At 42.4% G+C, this 12,116-nt stretch overlaps 1 long non-coding RNA gene across 1 annotated transcript in view; it reads right to left on the reverse strand.

Moving 5' to 3' along the window:
• Window positions 1–9,063: 9,063 nt before the first annotated feature.
• LOC141145152 (uncharacterized) overlaps window positions 9,064–12,116 on the reverse strand; it is a 195,521-nt gene continuing 192,468 nt past the window's right edge. The window contains exon 3 of the long non-coding RNA XR_012244520.1: window positions 9,064–9,311. This is a non-coding gene — a long non-coding RNA (uncharacterized lncRNA). The remainder of the gene's footprint in view (window positions 9,312–12,116) is intronic.

Below are 12,116 nucleotides of genomic sequence, written 5' to 3' on the forward strand. Positions count from 1 at the left end.
CGCTTCTAGATGTCCATCGGCAGCTTCCTATTTAGAAGAGACATTCCTCCATCATTTCTACATGAACCTCCACTTTTATTGTTTTTCACTTTGCTGTTCCATATTTACATAGGACAATATTTTATGTTTCATTTTTCACATTATTAATTTCTTAGTAGAGACATTACTCCTCATATGGACTTTTCTCATTTACTTCTTTTTGCTGTTTCATATTTCACATAAGATATTTCAATATTATTTGTTTTTGATATTTTTTACATCTGCAATAGGTGTTCACATAGGATATTTTATCAATAGTTTAGATTCATGCTGCAGTCTGAAATCCTGGAAGTCTTTCTAGTTGGCTAATGAGCACAGTTTTTTTTCAATTTATTTAGTAATGAGTTTTCTTTCTAGCCCTGCATTTCAGAAAGTTTCTCCAGTTGTCTAATACTGCTGCTAGATTCAGGCTGGATATTAATAATTCTGGAAATCTCCTGAGTCAGCCAAGAAGCACAGTTACCCCTGTTCATTATTTATACTAGTATTCTCTCTGTGATAGTCCTGAAGTCCTTAGTAGCTACCCACCTGGTTCCAGTTTACACAAGACTCTGCTAGTCAGGTCAGGCCAGTGAAGGACCCTCTGTCCTCCTATACCTCTATTACTACCTATCACCTTTAATACTGTTTAATTACATTACCAAATGTGCCGGAATTTCTTCCACCACACCCAGATTCTGTGCAGGGAGCTATATATATATATATATATATATATATATATATATATATATATATATATATATATATAATGACCCAACAGAGATCAGAATATATACACTGCTCAGTTTATTATTCCAGGTATAGCATATATACAATCAAGATAGAGCCCACCCATGGGTCATTACCAGTCTAGGCCAGGCTAAACACCTCTCCCATGTATATACATTTATTCATAGCATATTCTCACCTGACATGTACAGTTTTTATAACAGTACACAGGCTATCACATCACTTTGACCCAGACTCTAGCTTGTGGTTAAGACGAGACTAAAACAAAACTTCCTCTACAGAGTACAGAAGCAATAATATATTTAAAGGAGTATTCTAGCCTTAGGTTTCAATAATATAGCACAAAGCAGTGTAATCATTAGAGGGGCTTTTTACAAGATTCCTTCAGCCTATATGCCTGGTGATTCCTTATGAAATTATTTATCCAGAGCAGAGGCAGTGCACAGTCCTTCATAGACAAGCCTCCTCTGGTTGAGTCAGAGATTGGGACATCATCAGCCCAGTTATCTGGCTCTCATTATGAGAATACAAAGCTGCCTTGGAATGGCTGAGCACTGCTCATATGGATGCGTTTTTGTTCCGGGTGCATAGATGTGCAAAGGGGTATGCCTGGGCTTACCCTAATCACTATGTGTGGTGCCGATCCCACCTACTGCCCAGGCCTCCCCCCTTCGTTGGCAACCCCCCACCCCACAGTGCTGCTGGCTTCCCTCCTCTCCTTTTCCCCCGGCTGTTGTGGGGGATGTTTCAGGATGGGGAGCAGGGGAAAGGGCTAGTAAATATGTAACTAAATTGTGTGTTTACTAGGCTTCAGTTTGTGAATGAACAGGAAGCAACTCAACACAGCACTTCCCATTCATTCACTGCCCCATGCAGCTGAGGCTGCAGAGAAAGACGTGTGTGTGTGAGCTTTGGGGTGCACACCCTAATGCAATAGGCTGTGCACACCTATGTCTGGGTGTGAGGCAGACACCTGGAACACTGTATGTGTGCTGTATACTGTATGTCCTGAAGATTTCTGGGATGTAGGATATCATTTGCCTAGGAAAGAAGCCAGGAAGTAACCGAAGAAATGTAAAAAAAAAAAAGTTCAAAACAAGTAAATATACTTTCCTATCTATTTACTAATGCTAGCAGCATGAATATTAAAAACGAATCAATGTTGATTGGGAGACTGAAGTTCCATTTTATAGCATTCCCTACATTAAGGTAAATAATGATTTGGTATGTGAATACCAAACCCCACACCCCCCTTATACTTGAGCCGATCTCGATCCAGTGTTGTGTCCTTCTGCAGCACCTCTCTCCTCTTCTCCCCACTCTCACAGGTTTTGCTAAGAGCAGTGGGAGCCATTGACTCCCACTGCTGACAGTCAAATTCTGTGACTGGGGGGGGCCTATAGACAGAGACAGCAAGGCTCAGAATCGAGCCTGCAGGTGTTCCACAACAGGTGGTATTCGATCACCTCTGCGTTTGTTTTTTGCGCTATAAACAATAAGCAATAAGCGTATATTGATTGGTTTGCGCAAAAGTTATAGGGTCTCCAAAATAGAGGATAGAGTTATGGCATTTTTATTATTCTTTTTTTTTTTACTAGTAATGGCGGTGATCAGTGATTTTTAGTGGAACTGCGACATTGCGCCAGACAGACAGTGCTAAAAATAGCCACTGATTACTGTATAAATGTAACTGGCAGGGAAGGGGTTAACACTAGGGGGTGATCAAGGGCTTAAGTGTTCTCTAGGGAGGTGTTTCTAACTGGGGGGGGGCAGTGTAGTGACTGGAGGAGACAGATCGCTGTTCCTGATCACTAGGAACAGCAGATGTCTCTCCTCCCCTGACAGAATGGGGATCTGTCTGTTTACATTGACAGATCCCCATTCTGTCGCTCTCGGGAGCGATCGCGGGTGGCCGGCGGCCTGCAATTATTTACCCAAGTCATGTATCGATCCAGCGTTGTGTCCGTCTGCCTGTCTTCTCTTTCTGCTCCCACAAGCTTGGCTAAGAGAGCACTGAGAGCCATTGGTTACAGCTTCCCCTGTCAGCTCAGTCCTGTGAGCAGAGAGAGGGGCGGGGCCGAGATGCACTTTGTAAGTCAATGAACACGCACAGCCCGGCTCAGGATCGAGCCTACACGTCTGCCCCCATAGGAGGGCAGATTCCACAGATTCACTTGGAAGAATCGCTACATGAGGGTTTTGTGGTTTTAGTGCAAGGTTTAAACAGTAATCCTAGCAACAAGGATACTCAATCAACATGTAACTTCACCTAAAAAAGGAAAGTTCCACTTTTCCACCACCTGTCCTCGTCCTCTACCACTTTTGGCAACTTTTTTTTCTGGGAGTGGGTACCTAATTTTGACAGGTACCCACTCCCAATCCTGCTCGTATCAACAAGGCCATCGGAGCGGATGTTCGCTTCTGCATTCTTTCTGCTTGCAAGCTCCTGGAACACATCATAGGTTCTTGTGAATGCACAGTGGGAATCTGACTGTGAAGCCGCAAGAAGTCACAGCTGGATTCCCACACTCAAGATGGAGGCGCCGAGGACTCGAAGACTGGCCAAGAGCTGACCCAAGTAAAGACGGTGCTGGATCCCTGAGCTGGCAAGTGTCTGTTTAATAAGTCATCAGCTACAGTATTTGTAGCTGCTGGCTTTTAATTTATGTAACAAACAAAATGTTCCAGCGCTCAATGGGTTAACAGAAAAGGCAGTCTCAAATATGAAAAGTTTATTCAATGATATACATGAAGTCCAATCCTGTTATCAAAGCAAAAGGAGTGGGGAGTGTTAAAAAGTAAATGGCTTACGGTGTCACTGGAGGTCGTCAGAGCAACGAGGGGCTGATGGCATCCGGATGTAGGGAAACCCTCGCAGCAGGGGAGGCGCCAATGTTCCTCCTACGCTTCTGCTCACCAGCGTGTGGAGGACAGCTGGACATGCTGGAGGAGGAGACGGAGGCAACGGTCGGCGGAAAGGTGAAGAGCCGGACTCCGTACTTCACATGTCAGAAACGCCAGACCAGCTGGAGTGCTGACAGGAGGTGGGAAGGTGCAGAGATCCTACTGATGGCTTCCCACTGCTCTCTCCCGATGTAACCAAACACGTTAGTTGCTGCTAACTGCTGGGTGGAAGTGTCCTGAGGGGATGCAACATCCGGACAGATGAAAAACAGAGCTGGGTTGGCTGGCGTGGATGACGGTCAGCGTTGCTGAAGGCTGTGGTGACTGGAAGTGCTCGAGGACCAGAGTGACCCGCAAGCTTCTTGGTTGCCGTGAACACTCCCCACTCTTTTTGCTTTGATAAAAGGATTGGACTTCATGTATATCATTGAATAAACTGTTCGTGTTTGTGTTCCACTGCCTGTTGTGAGACTGTCTTTTCTGTGAACCCATTGAGCGCTGGATCATTTTGTTGTATATTGCTTTATCCATATCTTCCAGCTATGGCTGTTGTTGAGCTGCACTGGATTCAGACCCCACGGCTATTGGCTGTGATCCCTTCTCACTCACACATGGCCACGTTTAAGCGCTGGTTACTTTTGCTATTTACCACTTTGCTTTTAATTTGTCTTTACCACTTGTGAAATTACCTATTGCAAAAATACTGCAGCGGGGCGGCCGCTCTGCAATGGATAAAGTACATGTACATGATCCAGCATTTCTGGGTAGGGGATGCGCACCCGTCACACCATCTGTGCTGTGATTCAATACAGAACAAGTTGGTTAGCAGGTTCCAGCCAATGATTTATGGCTGGGACCTGCTGATCGGCTTAGTGAATCAGGAAGATAAAAACAACCACATTGATTAGTAAAAGCAGCGCACATTACACATTGTCAGGCACACAGTTAACCCAATGATTGCCCCTAGATGTTAGCCCCTTCACAGCCAGTTTCATAAGTACAGTGACAGTGTATAGTTTTAGCACTGATCACTGTATTCTTGTTACTGGTGATGTCAATTTCCACCCAGTGTCTGTTAGTGTCAGATTGCTCATCGCACTGTAACAGTCCCACTATAAGACGCTAGTATTAAAAAAAAAAAAAAAATTCCAGTATATATACAATCAGTTTTAGACACTATAACTTTCATGCAAAACAATCAATATACATTTATTGGGATTTGTTTTTTTGTCAAAGACATGAAGCAGAATACATTTTGGGCTAAATTTATGAAGAAATTAGATTTTTTTTTTATTGGACATGTTTTATAGCAGAAAGTAAAAAAAGTGTTTTGTTTTTTGTTTTTCCAAAATGTAATAAAATAAATAATATAATTAAAAAAACAGTGGTGATTAAATACCATTAAAAGAAAGCTCTATTTGTGTGAAACAAATAATAGAAATGTAAATTAGGTAGGGTTGCTTGACCTCGCAATTGCTAGGTAAAGTAGGGCAGTGCCAAATAGCAAAAAATGCCCTGGTCATAAAGGGGGTAAAAGTTTCCGGAGCCTAGGTGGTTAAACAGTTCTAGCTCCTCTTTAATGCTTTCAAGGAACTGTCACAAATTCCTCTTACTTTTATTAAGTAAGTAACAACCCCTAGGAGCTTATTTCATTAAACCTTTTCACTGTTTTGGGGTATAAGGCTGGGTTCACACTACAGAACGCAGCAGCTCACAGCGTTCAGAGTCCGGTGCGTCTCCTTTCACTGTATCAGGTCAGATTTCAGCCCAAATTTTTGGGCTGAATTCGGACCTGAAACAGACCAGAAAATGCACAGGGCTCCTGTGCAATTCGCACCGGAGCCGATGCGGTGATGTGTGAACCGGCTCCATAGGGAGCCAGTCACAATCTCTTGCTATGCGAATTGGATGCAGGGAAATCCTGATGTCTGTTGATAAAGGAGTGCGGCTTGCCAGTACACCGCAGCGCGTCTACTCAAGAAATGCGTCCACTACTAGTGACGTCATCCCCTGCAGCCTGCTGTTCCCTGCGCCTCACGCCTCGTCTCGAGTTTGTCTTCCGGAGCCGGCATAACCATCTAATGGTTGACACCTCTCTGACTAGACTGTTTTGACAGAGGAACTACAAGGCCCAGGACTCAGGATTGCCACCGTGACATAACCATGTCTATACTTTATGCCTATCACTTTCTGCTGAAATGTGAGTTTGACTAATTTATGTGTATTAAAGCTTGTTAAAAACGTCTGCACCCAGAGGCGCCTATTTCCTTGTTTTTATGCGGGAAATCCACATCCAATTCGCAATACTGTGAACCCAGCCGAAGGGCTCATGCACACTGCAGCTCAAAAAAGCTGCTTCTATAGGGGTTTGAGCCGAACGCTCATAAATGCAGCGTTTCGCATTTCCAAGTGTACATTGACTAATTAGGGGAAGGTTTTGGGGAAAAAAACACGTATAAAAGCAAATGCCCATAAATTCTTGTGCAATACGAGCTACCATAAGCATTTTATTTATGCTGCTTTTTCTGCCAGATGTTCTGTAATTTTTATGCCAGAGGTCCTCCTAGTGTGCATGGACCCATAGTGACCCAGGGAAGTTGGATATCAGGTGTGTGAACTAGTGCGGTCAGATGTTTGGTTTCTGTGGGTTTAGATTTAGATTGCGTTTTGTCTTAAAAGTGGAGCAGCATGTTTTCTTGTCTGTCTTCTCACTTGGGAAATGTCTCTTTACTTTCTCGTAGTCGTTAGAACAAAAAGCGAGAAATAAATAAATAGACTGAAATAAGAACACATTATATTTGTATGGCAATTTGAGAAAATGTTACATTTGCTGAGTTTTATTTTTGTCTGTGTCACTTGGTCAGAAAGGAAGAAAAAAATCTCCCCAAGATGTAAAAAAAATAAATAAATAAAAGAAAAAAACAAGCTTGAAAGAGGTTTTACCTGAAAATAAAGATCACCTTTAATAAAGATCATGGGGGTGGGGGAGTTTATTTTTGAAGTAGAGTGGATTACTATAGACATTTCCACATTTGTTCCTGCTTCACTACTTTTTTTTAAATAACCCCTAAAGAGCTAAAAGAAAATAAAGCAATGAAATAATGACCCGCTCCTTACCAACCGGCTATATACAGTGTTTAAAAAATGAAAATGCTTACTATGCTACAAATATATTTTAAAAAAATGGAAATAAAGACATTGATCCCTATAGTGACCAGTCAGATTCCTTCTTAAGTTTCATAACCTCACAAGGCCTGATTCACCAATGTGGGCAACAACTTGGATTTTATCATTTTCAATACCCTAATAATCTAGAAATGTATAAAGTATAGTCTATTTATAATCTATAGACTGACCCTGCTGGTATTTTAAATTTCCTTTTCTTGGGGTTATGATACTAATATGATGGGGTTACTAATTATTACTACACCATACCTCATTGTGGTTAATCCATAATTGGTTTTGATTGCTCAATTATTTAGTAAATAAGTAGATCACTTTTGCACTTTATGATTAAGTCTAGGATCACATCTATGCGGACTGCGTTTGATGTGTTTTTCAGGCACGTTTTATGGTGGGCAGCTGCAGCCCGTCCATAAGGGGCGCGGGGGCATCGCCCCCCTAATCCATGCGCCCGGTCCCTAATCTACATGCAGGGCGCTGGACGCATGGATTTCAATGGGGTTTTTCTTTTTTTTTTTTTTTTTTTGAAGTACAGGATTAGAGCGGGAGGCTCTAATTGGCTTCAAAAAAGGGTGGGCTTGTGGCGCAGAGCAGTGCACCCTGAACCCACTTCCTGTTCGGCCGTGAGGAGGAACAACGTCCCTGGCTCTTCCTTCGGCAAGCTGGAGCGAGGAGCAGGCTGAGGGGCAGGAGCCCTACATTGGATCCAGCATCAACTCATCATCTGCCTCTTAAGATAAGGCCACTGATCACCACCTTCCTGTCCATCTTCCGTTGGGGGGGAGCGCGAATGAGGGGGCCAGGTTTTTTTGCCACACTAAATTTGAAACACCAGCCGCCACGGACGGTGGGTTTTGAGTTTTTAAACCCTAATTTTTGATGTGTTTTTGCATTCAGTTTTCATGCATTTTGCGTTTTTTTTTTTTTTTTTTTTTCTCTTTAAACAAACTGTATATAGCTGGTTGCTAAGGAGCGGGGCGGGAAGCCAGCCACCGTGTCCTTAACAACGGATGAGTTGTCAGCGAGGTTTGGGACACCTCACGCCAAAATTAAAAAAAAAAAAAAATGCTGACAAGTCCTTTATTAAAAATGAAGACTGTCCCCTGTCGCAGCTCCAATGTGTCTTCTTTCCCTGGTGATGTCTTCTTCCTCCACTGTCTTCCCTCCGGTGAGATCTTCTCCCTCCCGTGATGTCTTCTTCCTTCACCATTTTTAAAAACCGGTTCTCCTCTGACGCTGGCTCCCTCCATTGTGCCAGCCAGTTCTTATTTAGCCATGGGGCATGGCCATCCAGTGACCTCACACGGAGAACCCGCCCCTTGTGACGTCACGGTTTAGATTTTTTTTTTCTGGCAATTCTTTTTTTTTTTTTTACATTCAGCTGTTGGCAGGGAACCCTGCTGATGACTCAATGGTTGTTAAGGATGTGGTGTCGGCTTCCTGACCCACTCCTTACCAACCGGCTATATACAGTGTTTAAACTCCCCGCAAAACGCATCAAAAATCGCATCAGAAACGCAACACTTGCATTTCTGGTGCAACTCCATTTGAAGTCTGTTACACGCAAAAGATGGGGAAAAAAGTCCATGACCCTTTCCAAAAACACATAGATGTAAACGTGTACCATAGGAAATCATGTGAAATGGACTGTAGTGCGTTACTGCAAAATGCACAAAAAAAAAACGCATAGGTGTGAACGTTGGGTAACTGGACCCCCAGGCTTTACATGAACCATCAGGAGCATCTCAGATAAATGACTCTGCTTAGGACACTGTGATAAAAGCACATTTTGAGTGAAAAATAAAGGGATTGATCTGTACACAGTTAAACACATTCCATCAACTGCTTGAATATAGGCAACTAAAAAGAATAATATGGCAAGTTATTTGATATTATAATTTTTAATTCCAGCACATGATGGATCAAGTCAGCTCCTGCAGTTGGCTTGATTGTTCCTGTACTGTGCTGTTCAGTGTTGCCTAGCAACTGACCCAGACTTACAGAAAAAAAAAACAGGAGTATTCCTGCATATTTACATGTTCCCATAGTAAACATGATCTGACGGAATCATTTTCTTTGCTTCGTTTGTCATGTGACCACTTTGTATGCCGTATATTCATAAATTCCACACATAGTAACCAAAATGTAAAGTTGATATTTATATCTTGAGTGGTAAAATGTTTCTATGTTTCGCATGTTTCGCAAAAAAAAAAAAATCACAATAACATTTCATGTTACCTTAAATTAGACCTTATGTAAGCAATAAATTCTAAAAGAACAATACATTCTAAAATGTGTAAAAACATTACCTGTGCTGCGGTATAAGTGCCTGGTTTGACCACTCCTTACTGTTTATTTCAACTTGGTAGCGAGACCATGCCAAACGGACAGACGGTCCTGGTGAAGACAGCTTCCTGATCTGCTGGGCAAGTCATATTTATGTCTCCATCCCTAAGCTGTAAACAGATTTCCGTATGTCATAAACCAAGAAGATAACAAGTATAAAATAAAAGCTAAACCACAGATAATGTAAAATGACATACTGTATAATTGCACTTACATGTACAGTATTTTTACATGCAACTAATAGAAGTACCCAGATCAGACATTGTTATATTAGTGGACATTTTTTTTTTTTGTTACGGATAGCATAGGGAAGGATTAGTAAGCTCCTTGAGGGTAGGGACTGATGTGAATGTACAATGTATATGTAAAGCGCTGCGTAAATTGACGACGCTATATAAGTACCTGAAATAAATAAATTAGAACCCCTGTCACGTTTTACTGCTGTCTGGGGCTCCAATAGACTTTTATTATTTGATAAAGCATTTACAACAGATTTCTGGTGGTAGTTCCCTTTAAAACTACCTGTGCCTAATTCAGGCAAGTATTTGCACCAGATTCAGAACAATTATCGGACACCTTTAACACGTTCAGGTCACTATGCCAGCGGCAGATTCTTAAAGAATTACTGCCAGTTTAGCGTTTAGAGCAACACCCAAATTTGAAAACAGACCTCACAGCCCACACCTTCCATAATAAACCAAACATGAATAATATAAATAAATAATAAATATAAATAAATTCAGATATTTTTCTTTTTCATAATTTTTTAAAAATGTATATCTGACACGTATACAACTAACTCTATAGCAAATTTTATTGTGTAGAAAGTATAAAGGCGCACAGACACAAGTTAAAAACAAAAAGGTACCAAAACCCTAGATACTCCCAAAATGATCTTCAAAACATATAAACACTATATTACCAAAAGTATTGGGACGCCTGCCTTTACATGAACTTTAACGGCCCACCCTTTGCAGTTATAGCAGCTTTAATTCTGGGAAGGCTGTCCACAAGGTGTAGGAGTGTATCTATGGGAATGTTTGACCATTCTTCCAGAAGCGGATTTGTGAGGTCAGGCAATGATGTTGGATGAGTAGGCCTGGCTCGCAGTCTCCACTCTAATTCATCCCAAAAGTGTTCTATTGGGTTGAAGTCAGAACTCTGTGCAGGCCAGTGAAGTTCCCCCACCCCAAACACGCTCATCCATGTCTCTATGGACCTTGGTTTGTGCACTGGTCCAAATCATTTGGTGGAGGGGGACTATGGTGTGGGGTTGTTTTTTTAGTGTTTGGGCTTGACCCCTTCATTCCAGTGAAGAAGACTCTTAAGGCATCGCCATACCCAGTGGCGTAGTGTGGGGGGTGCAGAGGGGGCCGTGGCCCCAGGCACAACATTTAGGGGCCCGAAATTGGCTGCCTCATCCTAAATTCACTTTCCTGTGTCCCCACGCTCTGGCTGCCATGTTCAGTCTCCGACGCCCTGTGATTGGGCGTATGGAGTCATGTTCGGTGGCGGGGCTGGCCTGTCCATGATCGTGGTAGATCCTGGAGTCCCGCCTCTGCACATGTTCAGTCTCCGGCACCCTGTGATTGGGCAAATGGGGTCATGTGCGGAGACTCCAGGAGCATTAACAGGATCATTAACTGGCCAGCCCCACCGCCGCCCATACACCCAATCACAGGGCGCAAGAGTCTGCCATGCAGCAACCAGCAAGTGAGCTTACCCCCCCTCCTGCCGCACAACACCCCCCCCCCGGTGCCGGACTTTTTCCCACCTAGCAACACCCCTGGTGGTCAGTATAGTGGACAGTATAGTGGCTAGTGTAGTGATCAGTGTAGTATAGTGGTCAGTGCAGTGGACAGTATAGCGTAGTGGTCAGTATAGGAAACAGGTTGGTTAGTACTATTGTAGGAAGGGAAGGGACAGGACTCGGGGAGTGCTAAAAGTCCACAAGTTAGGGGGCACAAATTACTTGCCTTACCCCGGGAGCTGACAACCCATGCTACGCCACTGGCCATACCAAGACATTTTGGACAATTTCATGCTCCCAACTTTGTGGGAACAGTTTGAGGATGTATATGTATAAACCTTGTGAGCTGTCAAAACTAAAAAAAACAAAAAAAAAATCCAGAAGCCCAGAAAAATAAATAAAAAATATACTTCGAAATAGCTGCCAGCACTCACCACTTTCTCAAAATGTGAAAATGTAAACATATATACCCATTGTGCCGCACTAAGAATTATGCAATATACTAAAACTCTAAAAATGGTAATATAAAATAAATAAAACGGATAATAGGATAATTAAGTAGAATATCAAGGGCAGCACTAGTACATAGAAACCAGTAGAGGAAGGGAGCTATGCAGAAATCCTCCTCTACTGTGTTAAATGACAGGTTTGAGAGGAGAGGGTTCTGGCTGAAAAAAGCTCTGGTTTATCCTGGCTTCCTATCACAGAAGAAAAAAACATAAAAAGGTCCAGTAAAGTGACACTTGAATTTTTCTTCTGCCACGTGTTCACTAAATGTATTTTTACAAAAAATAAAATAATTTTAAGTAAATTTACAATGTTGTGTTCGGCCGCATTCAAAGTAGTCTTGGGCCACAGGTTGGACACCCCTGCTGTAAAAGGTAAGGATAGTGTAATCATTGTCTAATTGATTTCTTACACATGTAAGCACATTTCCTATCTTTGTACAATGTAAATACTTACAATATTCCTTCTAGACAACCTGCAACTGGGGAATGGTAGATAAAAAAACACTAAGCCTGGGTTCACATTGGTTAGATTTAGCATGTGATTTCACATGTCAAATTGCATGCCAAATCGGCGGCCATTGCCGGCAATCGCAGCATCCGACTTTGCGGCGCTGCACCTATTCCCAAAAGTAGTTACTTTACTACTTTTGGCAACT

This window comes from Aquarana catesbeiana, linkage group LG05 (genome assembly GCF_042186555.1).
Source record: "Aquarana catesbeiana isolate 2022-GZ linkage group LG05, ASM4218655v1, whole genome shotgun sequence".
In the NCBI taxonomy this organism is placed as follows: Eukaryota; Metazoa; Chordata; class Amphibia; order Anura; family Ranidae; genus Aquarana; species Aquarana catesbeiana.